The sequence below is a fragment of the Heptranchias perlo genome, chromosome X (genome assembly GCF_035084215.1).
Source record: "Heptranchias perlo isolate sHepPer1 chromosome X, sHepPer1.hap1, whole genome shotgun sequence".
NCBI lineage: Eukaryota > Metazoa > Chordata > Chondrichthyes > Hexanchiformes > Hexanchidae > Heptranchias > Heptranchias perlo.
The window spans coordinates 12,194,345-12,211,955 of NC_090370.1; the positions used below are offsets into that span (position 1 = coordinate 12,194,345).

The 17,611-nt window shown below is 46.7% G+C and overlaps 1 protein-coding gene and 1 long non-coding RNA gene across 4 annotated transcripts in view; one reads left to right on the plus strand and one right to left on the minus strand.

Moving 5' to 3' along the window:
• Positions 1-16,060, minus strand: part of LOC137307280 (beta-1,4 N-acetylgalactosaminyltransferase 1-like) — an 80,258-nt gene extending 64,198 nt beyond the window's left edge. The window contains exon 1 of one of the 3 annotated variants that reach the window (XM_067976728.1): positions 15,736-16,060. The gene's annotated coding sequence lies outside the window, so the exon portion shown is untranslated. Of the gene's footprint in view, positions 1-7,945; positions 8,040-15,735 lie in introns of those variants that run through there. The other 2 variants (XM_067976727.1, XM_067976729.1) reach the window with 2 other exon arrangements.
• The window catches only part of LOC137307282 (uncharacterized), a 132,248-nt gene continuing 129,896 nt past the window's right edge, over positions 15,260-17,611 (plus strand). The window contains exon 1 of the long non-coding RNA XR_010959094.1: positions 15,260-15,415. This is a non-coding gene — a long non-coding RNA (uncharacterized lncRNA). The remainder of the gene's footprint in view (positions 15,416-17,611) is intronic.

Sequence of the window (17,611 nt, forward strand, 5' to 3'; positions counted from 1 at the left end):
GGGCAAGTGATGGAGCAGCACAGCACAGCACTTGATCCCCCAGTTTCATGGATGCAAAGTGAGAGTACTGTCACATAGGAACAGGAGTAGGCCATTCAGCCCCTCGTGCCTGCTTCGCCACTTGATAAGATCATGGCTGATCTGTGATCTAACTCCATATACCTGCCTTTGGCCCATATCCCTTAATAACTTTGGTTGCCAAAAACCTATCTATCTCAGATTTAAATTTAGTAATTGAGCTAGTATCAATTGCCGTTTGCAGAAGAGAGTTCCAAACTTCTACCACCCTTTGTGAGTAGAAATGTTTTCTAATCTCACTCCTGAAAGGTCTGGCTCTAATTGTTGTTGCTTGAGGTGAATGGTTGACAGTGCAATCTTTCCATTAGACCAAAGTGTAGCATTCCTGACAGAAGGGTCCAGCCAGTACTGCATGCAGTGTCCACAGAACCTAGGAACAGGTGCAGAAGAAGATGGCAGACCTTAAGGAAGCTGCCAAGGTAAGATTACCATTTGCCAGAAAGATGGCCCAAGTAAGCAGGACACATTTACTGATAGCCCATGCAAAGCCATCAGACAACCTTACAGCTCTTACGTTGCTTATCATGCATACCCATACTCAGGCAGGGCATGCATTTGAGCTGCGATTTACAATTGAAACTCTTGACACACTGACATCTTCAAAGGGCATTAAATGGAATTACACAAAGTACAAAACGAAAACAGGCCATTTGCCTAACCAGTCCATGTTGGTGTTTATCTTCCACATGAGCAGTAGTCCCAATCCCATGTGCCTACTCTGTTTTCATTTCCCATTATTTCCCTTTCTTTCAACCACCTATCTACCCTATTCTTAAATGTTGACATGGTCTCTGCTTCAATCACTAACTCCAATAGTGCATTCCACTGCCTCACAACCCTCTGGTTAAAAAAAAATTCCTGCTCTCTGTCCTAAATCTCTTACGCTCAATTTGTTGTCTATGTCCCTCTTGTAGGATAGTGTACTATGACAGGCTAAATGGCTTGGCATAGGCATAGAGCATGATGGATAGTTAGCACATAATGTGAAGGGACAAAGGTAGTAAGTACAGTTTAGCACAAAGAAGTAGTTGAACTCGGTTGACAGGAAGACTGAGATAAAACAAAACAGTTAGTGTAAAATGTAGAGTAGGTAATAATTGGGGAGTGATTCAGCAGCTTTGAGAACTGGTATAGGTAACCATTGGGGCCCCCGATATCACAAAACTATGCACTGAAACCAATCATATGACATCTGCTGATTCAGTATGAGTGACAGTTGCAGTCAAAGAAATTGTACAAGTAGGTGTATTTCAAGAAAAGTTATAAATATGGACTGAAACCCTTAGTTAGGCAAAAATCACCATTTGGATCAGCCTGGATTGGGGATGCTCCTAGCCCCTGATGAGTACCCTGTGGGTGAGTATATAGATGTATAGCTTGCTTGTATTACTCATGTGTGCTGTTCAATAAAATCTATCAAGTTAATCTGACCCCTTGGTTTTGCATCTTATTCATGAAGTGTGGATCACTCCTAAAATACCTCTCAATCACTGAAAACAGTATGGCCTAGAAATTCAATTGCGTTGCGCCCATTTTTTTTAGGCGCTAAACGGGCACCTAAGCCTCCAACATGGCGGGCAGGAGGTGCATGCTCAGTACGAGTCAGAAGTGCGCCACCTGCCATTTTGGTGTAGGCAAAATAAATAAAAAAATTAGGTGTCCAGGGCCTGGGCCTGAAACAGGCACTAAGCCTATTTGAGGCCCCCTGACAACAATTGGGTTGCCCTGAATGCTGCATTCAGGAAAACTAGGTCTACACGTGGCCTAACCATCTGTCCTTAAAGGGAGGCCGCCATCAAAAAGATAAGGTTAAAAAAAAACTTACCTGAATGTTGAGACAGGAGGAGCAGGAGAATAACTCCTGGCTCCACATTAAAACCACAGGCCACTGCCAGCATTTGCTCATCCGCCCACCCAACCGCTGCCTCGTCCTCTCTTTCCCCTATCCCGCTCACCCGAGAACATAAGAAATAGGAGCAGGAGTAGGCCATGCGGCCCCTCGAGGCTGCTCCACCATTCAATAAGATCATGGCTGATCTTCGACCTCAACTCCACTTTCCTGCATCATCCCCATATCCCTTGATTCCCCTAGAGTCCGTCCCGATGACCCGGTTGACCTGCTCCCAAATGCCCTCCTCTCTCGGTCACCCCCCACTCCCGATCACCTTCCCCTTTAAGCACTTCTCTGAAGGTCTCCACATTGCCTGTTCACCAGAAAGCTGCCTGGGGACGCCCAGCAGTTCTCATTTAATCTCACCTTTAGCCAATTCATGTTTTGCCTCCTCCCAATGTCCTTCTCTTTTGTAAACACTGAAGTGAAGGACTTGTTAAGTATCCCTGCCAATGTCCACTTATCCTCATAAAACTCACTATCCCCTCCCCTCCCCTCAGGAATCCCACCTCACATTCATCAAGTCTCATTTTACTGATATATTTGTCGAATACTTCACTGTTTTTCATATATTTGAGATTCTCTCCTTGTTTTCCTTTTCCTTTTCTTAACCTCATTATTTTCTCACATTCTCCTATTTTTATCATGCCTATTGGCCCCATGTGCCGTCTTCTTCAATTTCAGTTAGTTTCTAATCCCTCTTATTTCTCCATGGCATTCTCAAACATGATATAGTTACCTTTTTAATGATATGTATTTATTCTGCACCGTTACAATCTCCTTTTTAAATACCCCAATGTTGATCTACAGTCCTGTGCCAATTTCTCTTTCCACCTCAGTCAGCTCACTCCTCATCTTTCTAAAATCTGTCCTATTCCAATCTGGTGCCCTTGTTTTTGTACGAACTTTTCCCTTTCTGTTTGGACCTTAAACCTGATCGTATAATGGTCAATATTCCCGAGGTTCTCACTCACATTTAACTCATCTACCTGATCTATTTCATGACTCATAACTAGATCTAGCAACGCCTCTCCCCTTGTAGTGTATGAACAAACTGCTCGAGGAAGAAGTCCTTCACACATTGCAGGAATTCCATTCCCTTTTTTCCCTGTTTATTCCCTCCCTGTCCCAATCAATGAGGAGGGTAATTAAAATCTTCGAGAACAATAATTTTGTTATTCCTACTCGTCGCCCTGATCTGTACAGATTTCCCTCCCACAGTTAGGGGTCTGTAGTACACCCCACTAATGGAACAATCCCGTTCTTATCTTTGATCTCTAACCATACTGATTCTGATCCCCTTTGTGTACATCAGTCCTCTCTACAGCAGGTATTCCCTCCTCCTCCTCCTTTCTATCTATTCTGCCCCTCCTTAAAAAATATTACAACCCGATACGTTTATTTTCCACTCCTGTCCAGTTCGCACCAAGTTCCTGTTAGTGCTGTTAAATCTGTATCTTCCTGTGAGATAATTGCTTCTAATTCCCTCAGTTTATTTCCCACACTGAGCATTGCAATACATGCACTATTTTTTGTTCATATTTAACACTACTCCTTTTCCCTTGATTTTTAGAAGCTAACACCTCGTTCCTTTATCTCAGTCTTTTTCCTGCTTATAACTGGTTGATGCGATTTTCCTCTTCAACTCCCTTTATCCCTTCTGCATGCTGTCCTTTTTGTTAAATCCTTTTTTAAATTTGTACAGTTGCTTCCTCTATTTCTACATTCCTTACTTGTTCTCTGTAATTACTTCTATTTTCCCTGCTCCCTTTTGTTCCGCGGTTAAATGACGGTTCGCTTTTCTACTCATCTGTTTTGCTAGTTAGCATCTTTCACAGAACTGGTGCCAAAGACTCTCGAAACGGTCATGCTCCCCATGACATCGTCCCTTTAGCCAAGCATCGAGCTCCCTAACGCTCCAATCAAACAAGGCCTAGCGTTAAGACGCATCACTTGCTCGAACCCCCACTCATATGCGGTTTGAGTCTGTGGACATGGTTCCACTGACTGGAAAATCTCCATTTCACATTAATTTCTAAAACAAAAACTAAGTGTATGGATTCCTCTGCATGCAACGTGAAAGAAAATTTATATGATTAATTTATTATAAACCAAAGTGAGTTTAGTGAAAGATGTTTCCTTCACCATGAGTGTAAAGGTAAAATAGGTTGAATTTGTGCTGCATGGATTGTCATGACAATGTTGGTTGGAAGGTAGTATGTCAATAAAGCAGCCAAGCATTTATTTACCATTCAGGAGAGGCAAAGAAACTGTATAAGTATTTACGCAGCTGTGACAGTTATTTAAGGAAAATAATATTTCTCTAGGAACTAATCCTAAAAGAATTGAGTAGAAAAGATTGTTTTTCAGACTGGAGGGAAGTATACAGTGGTGTCCCCCAGGGGTCAGTATTAGGACCACTGCTCTTTTTGATATATATTAATGACCCAGATGCAGGGTATAATTTCAAAGTTTGCAGATGACACAAAACTCGGAAATGTAGTAAACAGCGAGGAGGATAGTAACAGACTTGGAGGACAGAGACAGACTGGTGAAATGGGCAGACACGTGGCAGATGGAATTTAATGCAGAGAAGTGTGAAGTGATTCATTTTGGTAGGAACATAAGAAATAGGAGCAGGAGTAGGCCATACGGCCCCTCGAGCCTGCTCCGCCGTTCAATCAGATCGTGGCTGATCTTTGACCTCAACTCCACTTTCCCGCCCGATCCCCATATCCCTTAATTCCCCTAGAGTCCAAAAATCTATCTAACTCAGTCTTGAATATATTCAACAAATCAGCATCCACAGCCCTCTGGGATAGAGAATTCCAAATATTCACAACCCTCCGAGCGAAGAAATTCCTCCTCATCTCAGTCTTAAATGGCCGACCCCTTATCCTGAGACTATGCCCCCTAGTTCTAGACTCTCCAGCCAGGGGAAACAACCTCTCAGCATCTACCCTGTCAAGCCCCCTCAGAATCTTATATGTTTCAATGAGATTGAAGAATGAGGAGAGGCAATATAAACTAAATGGTACAATTTTCGAGGAGGTGCAGGAACAGAGAGACCTGGGGGTGTATGTACACCAGTCTTTGAAGGTGGCAGGGCAAGTTGAGAAGACTATTAAAAAGGCATACGGGATCTATGGCTTTATTAATAGAGGCAGAGAGTACAAAAGGAAGTTATGCTAAACCTTTATAAAACACTGGTTAGGCCTCAGCTGGAGTATTGTGTTCAATTCTGGGCACCACACTTTAGGAAGGATGTCAAGGCCTTAGAGAGGATACAGAGGAGATTTACTAAAATGGTAGCAGAGATGTGGGGCTTCAGTTATGCGGAGAGACTGGAGAAGCTGGGATTGTTCTCCTTAGAGAAGAGGAGGCTAAGGAGAGATTTAACAGAGGCGTTTAAAATCACGAAGGGTTTTGCTAAGTAATTAAGGAGAAACTGTTCCAGTGGCAGAAGGGTTGGTAACCAGAAGACACAAATTTAAGGTAATTGGCAAAAAAACCAGAGGAATCACGAGGGAAAAAAAAAATTACACAGCGAGTTGTAATGATCTGGAATGCACTGCCTGAAAGGGTGGTGAAAGCAGATTTAATAGTAACTTTCAAAAGGGAATTAGATAAATACTTGAAGTAGAAAAATTTACAGGGCTATGGGGAAAGAGCAGGGGAGTGGGACTAATTGGATAGCTCTTTCAAAGAGCAGGCACAGGCACGATGGGCCGAATCGCCTTCTTCTGTGCTGAATCATCCTATGATTCTCAGCCAAATTTAGGAAGGATTGCAGAAGAGAATGCCCTGAGTCTCTAAATATGGAGCAATGCGGTGAGGGAAATCTTATATCTAAGTGTAATTTGAATCTGAAACCAAACCACTGATTCAGTCTGTCAAGTGAGGAGATGCACTGGGTTGTTTTTAAATGCTTCAGAACAAGTATCTAACTTTCCAGCATTCCTTTAGCCTTATCTTAATCTGGAAAGCAAGTTTATGAGCATTCCGTTCATATTGCATGCTTTCACAGCACCTTGCTTACCTCTCACTATGTCTCTGTCCAGAAAATCAATATCTCTTTTAAATCAGCTTGTAAAGAAATAACTTGCATTTATATAGCGCCTTTCATGATCTCAGGATAACCCAAAGCACTTCACAGTCAATGAAGTACCTTTGAAGTGCAGTCACAGTCACTGTAGGGAAATACTTCTTACACTTTGGCCGGGAATTTCCTCTGGGCTGCTCCCGTTCCAACACCGTAACTTTGACAGTATTGCAGCGGAATTCCGCATTTACGCTCAAATGCGGGATTTCCCCACATACTTCCAGCAAAGCAGGAGCAGCTCCGATAAAATTCACCACCTTTTGTCACAAGACCTGTGCGAAACTGAACCAAATTGTAGAATTTAGCAGCACTGAGGTTCTTGATCTGGGATTGGTGGCTAATAATATTTTATTGTCATATAATACTAGCAGACCTCCCCTGTCGTTGCTCACTGATAATTGTGCTCCAGTCCCAAGGCGGTGATGTTTAATCTGGGCCTGTCCCATTCGGGCCTCTGCTCTAAATAGGCAAATTCCACTAACTGCAGAGATGAATTAGAGGCCTGCTTGCAAATTTCAGGCTCCAGATCAACAATTAACTTTCTTTCTCATTTAAAAGATTGTTGCAAATGTAAAATTTAAAATAAATTGTGACGTCTGGAGCACGAGTTCTGTAGGGTGACGAATATGCATTTGGTTCAAGGACGTTTTGAAGTACTAATTGATCTCCCATACTGCAGCACACAGGGAGTCAAGATCGAGTGTAGTCTTCAGGTGAAGTGGGGTTAGAGGGAGGGAGGGGTGGTGGTAATTGAACCAGGGAGTGCAGACGTAAGATTTGTAATTGGATACATAGCAAAACTGACGCCAATTTGGGAAGCAGAGCTGGTTGGAACAAGTGGTTTTTCTGCAGTATAGGCCGAGGAGCGGGGAAGACTCAAAAGTGAGACACTACAGTGCCACGACTGAGGAGAGAGGACGTTTACATAGGCGCTTTCCACTATAAATGTGGACAGGAATTTACAATGGAAAAAACGTGACATCAGGCAGTAAGGTTTTGTAGACAGGAAGCCACAAGCACCTGCAGAAGAGCAAAGAGGGAAACAACGGAGGGGCTGAGGTCGCAGGAGGCACTACCTTCATGAGAGGGTCTACAGACAGAGGCTGAGCTTCTTGGACCTCTCTGAGGAGCAATGTCTACGCAGGCTCAGATTGAGTCGCCAGGTGGTCGCAGACATCTGCAGGCTCCTTCATGCAGAGCTGCTCCCGGCTGGACCTGGTGGCCACGCATTGCCCGTCACAGTTAAAGTCACCACTGCCCTCAATTTCTTCGCATCTGGGTCCTTCCAGGGCACCACTGGTGACATCGCGAGGATCTCTCAGTCGTCTGCACATAAGTGTATACGACAGGTCACGGATAGCTTGTTTGCCAGGTCATCCGACTACGTCAACTTCCCCATCGACGACATCAGCCAGACTGAGAGGGCGGTGGGTTTCCGCTCTCTGGCTGGCTTCCCATGGGTACAGGGTGCAATTGATTGCACACAAGTAGCAATCCGAGGACCTGCACATGAGCCAGGACTGTTCATCAACAGAAAGGGATATCACTCCATCAATGCACAGCTGGTGTGCGACCACTGGAAGAGGTTTCCGTAGGTGTGTGTCAAATTCCCTGGAAGCTGCCATGATTCCTTCATTCTGCGCGAATCCAACATCCCGGCCCTCTTCCACACACAAGACAGACTTGAGGGCTGGCTCCTTGGAGACAAGGGATACCCCCTGCAGACGTGGCTCATGACACCTCAGAAACCCCACCAGCGAGGCACAGCAGCGGTACAACGACAGTCACATCACCACAAAGTCTGTCATTGAACAAGCAATAGGAATGCTCAAGATGCAGGTACCTGGATCGAGGGGGAGCCCTTCAGTACTCACCGGCGAGAGTGTGTAGAATAAGAGTCGTGTGTTGCGTCCTGCACAACATCGCTCAACAGAGGGGGTTACCAGTGGATGAGGCCCCATGCGCTCATGAAGCAGCCACACCTGCCATCAACATTGAAGATGAGGAGGAGGACGATGGGCGAACCATCGGCAGAGCAGTGTCTCACCTGGCTGGCTGCTCGTGATGCCAGGGAGTCACTCAGATTCTCATAGGGAGATCTGCAAGGTGAAGATAGTGACGTACTCAGACCACCTGTAATGACCACCACAAGTGCCCCCCCCCACCAGGTTGCACAGCAGTCCTACAACCACACATACACCCATTGTGAACGCACCCAATGGGTGGCATCAAGTCTCGCCGTTCATGATTAAGCACATGAAAGGGCACTTTCACCAAAGGGACTCAAGAACGGGCAAGACGTGACAGTGGTGGTGAGAATCATAACATTTAATGTGAATTTAACAAAAACCAAATATAAATGAAACACATGACATTCTGGCAGACACCCTTGTGCATACCTTTGGTGATTACAAAACCTTCGCCGTCCTCTTCCTATTGCTTCTACGTGGTGCATCCCCTGTGGCTGCAGCAGAGGTAGTGGCAGGTTGCTCATGTTCATGCCCTGACTGCATAGCTGCTTTCAGCCTACACCCTCTGGGTTTTGGAGCCCGTGAGGGCCCCTCCAAAGGCTACTCCACCTGCACCTGTGCAGGGTCAGACTCGGCCACCTGGAGAGGAGGCAGCATTGCGGGTACTGGTTGAGGGGGGAGGAGGCACCAGGTAAGACGTGGGGGCGCTTTGAGTGACATCCCCATTTCCATGTCCCCTTTCGCCATCATCCCTCTCCTGGGCCAGGGCCACATCCCTCCTAACACCCTGCTGGACAACAGTTTGGAGGACATGTGTGAAGCCTTGTAAGGCCAGTTCTAAAGTATCTATCTGCCTGTTTAAGGCGGCAGAATGTTGTTCAGCCTGAATCCGCACGGCCATTGCCAGGGCCTGAATGGACTCATTTGTGAGCCATGCATGAAGCACGATGGAGGCTGTCATTCCCTCCATCACAGACATTCCCCCACTTACCTGCACCACCGGTCCACTAATGCTGGAGGTGGGCTCCTCCGTCCTCTCCGCTAATGTGGAGACTGAACATGGCAAGTCTTCCAGTACGTCGCAAAGGTGCGTCTGTACCTCTATCATTCTCCTTCTCAAGAAAGGCCCCCAGGGTTCAGCATCTGTCCAAGCTCTGCTCAGCTTGGCAGAGGAGTGCGCCCACCCCACCGCTTCCCCCGCCACCAGTGTCTGCTCGTGCTCACTTGTGTGTGGTGACTCACCGGGTGACAACCCAACTACCTCTCTAATAGGACCCACCGAGGTGTGAGTATCTGCGCTGGTGCATGGCCCGTTAAGATATGACAGTTCACCCTCAGTCAGGGAGCTCCTCTGAGGAATTGCCCTCGCCCACATCCTCACTCCTTGTCGGCCCTGGAGGAGAACACACAGCAATATTAAGATTCATCGCAGAAGTAATGTTGCGATGGGCGTACTGAGGTGTGCAACAGGCCAATCATTGATCACATCAATTCATGTTGTGTGTGAGGGATTTTAAAGTTCTGTCACCAGACGTTTGCGAGGCGCCAGTCTCTGCATCCCCAACGGACAGGCACTCCACCGTTCGGCTAATTTCCAGGGCCTCCTCCTCTGCCTCTGTAAGGGCCATGATTTGTGGAGGCCCCCCCCCCCTCCAATCCTCGCCCTCTCGTGTGCATTTTGCACTCTCTTCTACAAGGGGAGAAAGTACAGATGTGTGAGTGAGTGAGGGTGATGGGGTCACCCGATGGATGCATTGCTCTGGGTCAGGCTGACAGTGAATGAGATACATCAGAGGGTGACCATCAGACAGACTGATCACATTGCATCAGGATTGGGGTGAGTGGGAGTGGTGGGTTCACAAATGGGGAAGTGAAGAAGTGCACAGAAGTGAAGGTAACTTGATACTGAGCCTTAAGTGGGTTTGAGGAGCAATGTGATGGAGTAGGCTTCACAGGGCAGTGAGGAGGGAGGGGGGGGGTGGAGGGGGGTAATGTTTACCACAGAATGCAGGTGAATCAGTAACTGTACTCACTTTTCCTGACCTGGTTAGGTCAATGAAGCGCTTCCTGCACTGCATCCAAGTCTGAGCAACGATGGTCCTGCTGGTAACCACCTCTGCCACCTTGAGCCAGGCCTCCATGCCGGCAGAGGTAGGGCACTTCCTCCTATCTGCCGCGTACAAGCCCAGTCGAACCTGCAAACTCCTCTTCACTAACATCTGGGCACTTGTGCCAAAATTGGGAGAGCTGTCCCACAGACTAGTCAAGCAACAGCCTGACACAGCCATACTCACAGAATCATACCTTACAGCCAACGTCCCAGACTCTTCCATCACCATCCCTGGGTATGTCCTGTCCCACCGGCAGGACAGACCCATCAGAGGTGGCGGTACAGTGATATACAGTCAGGAGGGAGTGGCCCTGGGAGTCCTCAACATTGACTCTGGACCCCATGAAATCTCAGGGCATCAGGTCAAACATGGGCAAGGAAACCTCCTGCTGATTACCACCTACCGTCCTCCCTCAGCTGATGAATCAGTCCTCCTCCATGTTGAACACCACTTGGAGGAAGCACTGAGGGTAGCAAGGGCACAGAATGTACTCTGGGTGGGAGACTTCAATGCCCATCACCAAGTGTAGCTCGGTAGCACCACTACTGACCGAGCCCTGAAGGACATAGCTGCCAGACTGGGCCTACGGCAGGTGGTGAGTGAACCAACACAAGGGAAAAACCTACTTGACTTCGTCCTCACCAATCTACCTGTCGCAGATGCATCTGTCCCTGACAGTATTGATAGGAGTGACCACCGCACAGTCCTCGTGGAGACGCAGTCCCATCTTCACACTGAGGACACCATCTAACGTGTTGTGTGGCACTACCACTGTGCTAAATGGGATAGATTCAGAACAGATCTAGCAGCTCAAAACTGGGCATCCATGAGGCGCTGTGGGCCATCAGCAGCAGCAGAATTGCATTCCAGCACAATCTGTAACCTCATGGCCCGGCATATTCCTCACTCTACCATTACCAACAAGCCAGGGGATCAACCCTGGTTCAATGAGGAGTGTAGAAGAGCATGCTGGGAGCAGCACCAGGCGTACCTAAAAATGAGGTGCCAACCTGGTGAAGCTACAACTCAGGACTACATGCATGCTAAACAGCGGAAGCAACATGCTATAGACAGAGCTAAGCGATTCCACAACCAACGGATCAGGTCAAAGCTCTGCAGTCCTGCCACATCCAGTCATGAATGGTGGTGGACAATTAAACTACTAACGGGAGGAGGAGGCTCTGCAAACATCCCCATCCTCAATGATGGCAGAGTCCAGCACGCAAGTGCAAAAGACAAGGCTGAAGCGTTTGCAACCATCTTCAGCCAGAAGTGCCGAGTGGACGATCCATCTCGGCCTCCTCCCGATATCCCCACCATCACAGAAGCCAGTCTTCGGCCAATTCGATTCACTCCACGTGATATCAAGAAATGGCTGAGTGCACTGGATACAGCAAAGGCTATGGGCCCTGACAACATCCCAGCTGTAGTGCTGAAGACTTGTGCTCCAGAACTAGCTGCGCCTCTAGCCAAACTGTTCCAGTACAGCTACAACACTGGCATCCACCAGACAATGTGGAAAATTGGCCAGGTATGTCCTGTCCACAAAAAGCAGGACAAATGCAATCCGGCCAATTACCGCCCCATCAGTCCACTCTCAATCATCAGCAAAGTGATGGAAGGTGTCGTCGACAGTGCTATCAAGCGGCACTTACTCACCAATAACCTGCTCACCGATGCTCAGTTTGGGTTCCACCAGGACCACTCGGCTCCAGACTTCATCACAGCCTTGGTCCAAACATGGACAAAAGAGCTGAATTCCAGAGGTGAGGTGAGAGTGACTGCCCTTTATATCAAGGCAGCAGTCAACCAAATGTGGCACCAAGAAGCCCTAGTAAAATTGAAGTCAATGGGAATCAGGGAGAAAACTCTCCAGTGGCTGGAGTCATACCTAGCACAAAGGAAGATGGTAGTGGTTTTTGGAGGCCAATCATCTCAGCCCCTGGACATTGCTGCAGGAGTTCCTCAGGGCAGTGTCCTTGGCACAACCATCTTCAGCTGCTTCATCAATGACCTTCCCTCCATTATAAGGTCAGAAATGGGGATGTTCGTTGATGATTACACAGTGTTCAGTTCCATTCGCAACCCCTCAGATAATGAAGCAGTCCATGCCCACGTGCAGCAAGACCTGGACAACATCCAGGCTTGGGCTGATAAGTGGCAAATAACATTCACGCCAGACAAGTGCCAGGCAATGACCATCTCCAACAAGAGAGTCTAACCACCTCCCCTTAACATTCAACGGTATTCCATCGCCAAATCCCCCACCATCAACATCCTGGGGGTCACCATTGACCAGAAAGTTAACTGGACCAGCCACAAAAATACTGTGGCTACAAGAGCAGGTCAGAGGCTGGGTATTCTGTGGCGAGTGACTCACCTCCTGACTCCCAAAAGCCTTTCCACCATCTACAAAGCACAAGTCAGGAGTGTGATGGAATACTCTCCACTTGCCTGGATGAGTGCAGCTCCAACAACACTCAAGAAGCTCAACACCATCCAGGACAAAGCAGCCCGCTTGATTGGCACCCCATCCACCACCTTAAACATTCACTCCCTTCACCATCGGCGCACTGTGGCTGCAGTGTGTACCATCCACAGGATGCACTGCAGCAACTCGCCAAGGCTTCTTCGACAGCACCTCCCAAAACCTGGGTCAAAATCCTGGAACTCCCTTCCTAACAGCAGCTGTGGGAGAACCTTCACCACACAGACTACAGCGGTTCAAGAAGGCGGCTCACCACCACCTTCTTGAGGGCAATTAGGGATGGGCAATAAATGCCGGCCTCGCCAGCGACACCCACATCCCATGAACAAATAAAAAAAAACAATATTTGCTGCCTGCTCCTCACACCAGCTCCAGCAAAGAGTCACTGAACCGGGGTGCTGGCCTCCTCGCCTGCTGCTCCATCTCCTTAAATTACTCCTTTCTCCCTCAAAACCCATGGTTGCAATGGCCCTTTAAATAATCCAGGTCCCAGCACATCAGTCGGGTTCGTAGTATGCCCTCTGCTTGGACTGCAGATGCAAAACCCTGCAGCCACATTAAGGGCCTTCAATTAAGTCGCGAAAAGGCACAAACATTTTTTCCGGGTTTCCCATGCATGCATTGACCCCCCCCTTGCTGAGATCACACTGGGATGTTAAAATTTACCCCAATGTGTTTTGAGGGCCATGATAAGCCAAATTCTGTTTTTATTGGTATTTTGGAGATTCAATTGCATAACTGTTCACTTTTCTGTGAAAACAATCTTAATTATTCTTAAATTTGTGTGTTAGGCCTTTATTTTATATATTTTCCTTTGCCAATATATTTAATTTTTATCCCGTACATTTTGAATGCTGAGAATATACATTAAGATGGTATGCAAAATAATTCAGGTCGGAGGTAAGTACCTGGTGTTTAGCAGTACTGAGGAGGGGTAAGAGTCATAGTGTTTCGTAGCAATAGGAGGTTTGCTGTCACTGGAATAGGGGTGCTGAGGTTTGGCAGTGCAGTGGAGTGTCCTATAGCACGTGGGAACTGTGGAGGGGACCCCGAGGGTTGGCAGAACTGGGCAGTGGAGAGAGTGGTGGAATGTGGAGTTTGACTCAGTGGTGGATTCTTGGGGTGTGTCAGCTGCGTGGGTCGGGGTGGAGGTCTGGTGTGTATGTTTCTACTCAATCTTTGCAAACATTGAATTCAATTGAATCACGTTGAATTGTGTTTGGTTCCGAGGGAGGCACTACATTCCTTAAATAAGTGTCACAGCTGCGTAAATACATTAGTTAGCACTCTGTGTCTCCGCCTCTCAGAATTGTAAATAAACACATGGTTCAATAAACAAAATTAAGTCAGAGATTTTTGTATCTCTTGGCATGGTTCTCCCTACCAATATCCTTTGTAAATTGGCCTAACTGCCTGTCAGCCCCAAGCACTTCCTGAAATTACCTCAGAAAACAAAACGGTCTACGTTGTGATCAGGTTAATATATATAAATAAGGAGCCTCCCGCAGCAAATAATTCAAATTTTACTCATCCATAGCAATTGTATAAACAAATTTTATGTAAATAGTGAATAAATGTAAATGATGGGACAGTGTATGACCATCTCTCTCCCTCAGGGACATTTATTGCCCATCCCTAATTGCCCTCGAGAAGGTGGTGGTGAGCCGCCTTCTTGAACCGCTGCAGTCTGTGTGATGAAGGTTCTCCCACAGCTGCTGTTAGGAAGGGAGTTCCAGGATTTTGACCCAGCTACGATGAAGGAACGGCGATATATTTCCAAGTCGGGATGGTGTGTGACTTGGAGGGGAACGTACAGGTGGTGTTGTTCCCATGTGCCTGCTGCTCTTGTCCTTCTAGGTGGTAGAGGTCGCGGGTTTGGGAGGTGCTGCAGTGCATCCTGTGGATGGTACACACTGCAGCCACAGTGCGCCGGTGGTGAAGGGAGTGAAACTCTGCCATATTTGAAGTCTCATTCTGCTCTCTCTTTCAGACACACAGGTTCTTTTTAAAAAAAAACTCTAACGTAAACTTTACTTGAATAAAGCTTTTGAAATGTGTCCTCCTGCTTTTCTTGAAATAATCCTGAAAGAAGCCAGGCAGTCGATGTTGGGAGCCAACATAAAACATTATTCCTGTTAAGCTGACAACATGGTACTGATGCAGTTTGGGCAAATGTACCAAGACTGTAGGATCTGCTTGATACCACAACCTTATGACTAAATGACTAGTCTGTGAGTCAGAAGGTTTAAATGTCACTTGCAGTCTTGAGCAACTAATCTAGTCATTCTCGCCTTGTTTGAGGTTGCATCTTTCAGGTGAGATGTTAAACTGAGGCCCTGCCTGTCTGAGTGGGCATAAAAGACCCTTTAGAAGAGCAGGGATTTCTCCCAGTGTCCCAGCCAACACCATTCATCTCATTTCTTGTTTGTGGGATCTTGCTGTGCACAAATTGGCCACTGCCAGTGACTGCGATTCAAAAAGTAATCCACTGGACATGACAGCGCTTTGGGGCATCCTGAGGATGTGAAAGGTGCCAGATAAATGAGAGTTCTTTCTGATTACTTCAAGACCTTGCTAACCGCTGCTGGTCCGTGGTCATTCGCTTACTGATTAACGGGAGCAGCCCCAGCAATTTGCGCTGCTGGCTTATCCTCCCTGGTAGGACTATCATCAGACCGTGCGGCTGGTGCTCGCCCCTTAATGATGTACCTGAGATCAGGAACTCAAGAACTAAGAGGGAAATGATTGCCGTGAACGCACGCCCTGTCACGACAGGTAAATGCAGACGTGAAACGAATTTTGCAAACCACAGCTTCCAATTAAACAAAAAAAAATGTCCAGGGAAGGGAAAGTACTTTTTATTTTAACTTCATAGATTTATTACACGCAAATGTTCCTACATTCGTAATATTTGTTTTAAGTATCATTTAAACAGGCAAACAAGTCAATTAACAGGCAATTAAAACATAAGGAACAATATAAAATAAGGAACAATCTGCTGTCAATTTACATCTGCTAACTACATCTTTTAAAGAGGTTTTGTTAACTGGTTGAAATTCTCTGTACCAGAACACTAGTCTTAATTTCAGACATACTTTGTACCTGCTTGTTATCCTCCAGTGTTTCCACAGCAAATTCTTGCTTTCCCAAGCCTCCAACTCTGCTTCCGAGTCGTTGCTCTTTAAGTTTCTCCCATATTCTCGCTCTTTAAGGAGAGCTGGAATATAAAGTGCGTTGAACCACACAGCAAAAGAAGGAAACCCTTCAGTGAAACCTTCCCGTCTGTTCAGTACTGTGGACGATCCCAGTACTGCACAAGCTTGCAACTTCCTGGTTAAAACCCTGTTGTAAATTAAGCAATAATTTTAAAGCTGAATGAAGCAAGACTTGTTGTGCTAGTTAATCAATGATAATGACAGAAGGTAAACGCCATCGGGAGAATTTCTTTTCCCCTGGTCTGCTTTCCTGTTCTTTAAATAACACAACTCCAAATAAGAACATAAATATAATTTCAATTTACTCTTCAGCATATGCTAATCTCAATGCTAATTACAGCCTGAACCACCACTCATCGACCACATTGCAGGCCCAGCCAAATCAGACTTCTTTTTTCATTCGTTCATGGGATGTGGGCGTCGCTGGCAAGACCAGCATTTATTGCCCATCCCTAATTACCCTTGAGAAGGTGGTGGTGAGCCGCCTTCTTGAACTGCTGCAGTCCGTGTGGTGAAGGTTCTCCCACAGAGCTGTTAGGAAGGGAGTTCCAGGATTTTGACCCAGCGACGATGAAGGAACGGTGATATATTTCCAAGTCGGGATGGTGTGTGACTTGGAGGGGAACGTGCAGGTGGTGTTGTTCCCATGTGCCTGCTGCCCTTGTCCTTCTAGGTGGTAGAGGTCGTGGGTTTGGGAGGTGCTGTCGAAGAAGCCTTGGCGAGTTGCTGCAGTGTATCCTGTGGATGGTACACACTGCAGCCACAGTGCACCGGTGGTGAAGGGAGTGAATGTTTAGGGTGGTGGATGGGGTGCCAATCAAGTGGGCTGCTTTGTCCTGGATGGTGTCGAGCTTCTTGAGTGTTGTTGGAGCTGCACTCATCCAGGCAAGTGGAGAGTATTCCATCACACTCCTGACTTGTGCCTTGTAGATGGTGGAAAGGCTTTGGGGAGTCAGGAGGTGAGTCACTCGCCGCAGAATACCCAGCCTCTGACCTGCTCTTGTAGCCATGGTATTTATATGGCTGGTCCAGTTAAGTTTATGGTCAATGGACTAATTGGACTAATGTCTTAATGCTTGACCTAAAGAAAGCATGCACATAAAAAAGGCTTCCATTTACACAGCTCCCTTACCATATCTCAGAAGCATCTCAAAGTACTTAATACACAATGAATTAACTTGAGGTGCAGTCTCTGGTGTCATGCCATTTTTAAAAAGCGAGATCCATGAGATGGATGAGGGAGGAATGTTGGCAGTGCCACTGGGAGAACTCCTTGCTCTTCTCTTCAGATAATGCCATCCTTACCATCTAGCTGAACAACCAGAAAAGCCAGGCGGGACCTTAAGTTTTAACACCTCGTCCAAATGTTGAGATAGAATCATAGAATCATAGAAGTTACAACATGGAAACAGGCCCTTCGGCCCAACATGTCCATGTCGCCCAGTTTATACCACTAACCTAGTCCCAATTGCCTGCACTTGGCCCATATCCCTCGATACCCATCTTCCCCATGTAACTGTCCAAATGCTTTTTAAAAGACAAAATTGTACCCGCCTCTACTACTGCCTCTGGCAGCTCGTTCCAGACACTCACCACCCTTTGAGTGAAAAAATTGCCCCTCTGGATCCTTTTGTATCTCTCCCCTCTCACCTTAAATCTGTGCCCCCTCGTTATAGACTCCCCTACCTTTGGGAAAAGATTTTGACTATCGACCTTATCTATGCCCCTCATTATTTTATAGACTTCTATAAGATCA